The sequence below is a fragment of the Pundamilia nyererei genome, unplaced genomic scaffold (genome assembly GCF_000239375.1).
Source record: "Pundamilia nyererei isolate P.nyererei 1_Seehausen unplaced genomic scaffold, PunNye1.0 scaffold01901, whole genome shotgun sequence".
NCBI classification, from domain to species: Eukaryota; Metazoa; Chordata; class Actinopteri; order Cichliformes; family Cichlidae; genus Pundamilia; species Pundamilia nyererei.
Window position 1 is genome coordinate 6219 of NW_005189302.1, and position 1637 is coordinate 7855.

Consider the following 1637-nt stretch of genomic DNA (forward strand, 5'->3'; position numbering starts at 1 on the left):
GTTGAGAGATCCAACTACTGTCTAGCCTGCCCACAGAAAGACTGTTCTTGAAATCTAGTCCAGTTTGCCTAACTCTCTGAATCTGAAGTTCAAACTCCAGATTCAGAGGTTCTTTCACTTGTAAATGAGTTACCTGCATCACAAATAATTTTACAATTTTTCAAATTTTTTCATAATTTTATGACTTCATGTTATTTGTCACGTTTTTATTTGTTTCCTAATTAAATTCATTCTTTTCCTGTTTTATTTTGTAAACATCTTCTCCCTAATTGACTTCCTTTTGGGTTTTTTCTTCTTTTTTTTGTTCAATCATCCAATTAGTTATTATAGTTATTTTACAGAGATCAGTTAAGTTAATAATAAAATGTATCTTTCAGCTCAATGTAACATACATGTTTTATAACCCTTGATTTTGGTTCATGTGTAAACAGGCGCCTTCAGTGTTGGTAGGTGTAAATATTATTGACCTCCTGCCCACTTTCTCCTTTTCAGAAGAGTTCAGAAAGTAGACCACAGGAAATGTACATTGACCGCGGATTCACTGACTTGCACATTAATGAGTGTCTGAGAGAAAAAATACGGCATTTGGTTGTTTTTTCTCAATTTCAGCACAAGTGTTATCTTTAATTTAGCATGTTAAAGGCAGTATCTGGTCAACCATTTCATACTTGTTTTCTATGCCAACAGCAATGGTCATTTATATAAAAGAGTTATAAGATTTTAGATAGTTCTGATCTCTTTCATCATTATAGTGTCAACATAGCTCTGACCAGAGGTCACATAATAAAAAGCTAATGATAATGTTAGCCACACTAGTTGCACTGTGTAGTAACAGTAAACATTTTCCTGTTCTGATATTTTTAAAGAAAATCCCCATTATATTTCTCAGTTGTAATATGTGATATCCTGTGGTCTTATCAATAAATACGGGGTTTGAATAAATAACTTCCAGGTTATTTATTATCTACAAGTGTTGCAAAATTCCTTTTTAAGTTGTATTTCTTGTGTTTTCCTTATTCTAGTTATTGTTCTCATTTTCTTTCTTTCTCTTTTCCCCTGTTATCTGCCTGAGTTGCTCTGTTTTTGGATTTCTGTGTCAAACACAGTTTACTAGGTGCAGGATCTAGCTTGTGCTACTGAAGAGGAGGTGGCAGGAAGGGAGTGGCGTTTTTTTAAGTGGAAGCTAATTTCAAATTCAGCATTTCTTTCAGTTCAATAAACATCAGCAAACACACAGTTTTGGCAGTTTGTCATACATTTTGGTGATCAGAGAGGGGTAATCCAATTGCTATTGCAAAAAAGTAATTAGATTACTGTTACTTTCCCGTAAGCACACTGTGTTACTGCGTTACTAAACCCTTATTTTGTTTGTGAGAGTGTTTCATGGCAATGACGTACAAGCGTAGGACATCCTTGGCAGCAACAGACGTGTGCAGATCAACAATGGATAATATGAAATGAGGGAGAGAGTACGACCATGCAGCATTTAAAGCTTGGAAGTACTTACATTACTTTGAGTTTGATTCCGTAAAAAGTGACAAAAATATTAGCATCTGCTGTACACTCTGCGTGGGAAGAAAACTTATTTCTACAGCGGAAAATTAAACTTCAAATCTGAGCAAGCACCTAGCACGCTG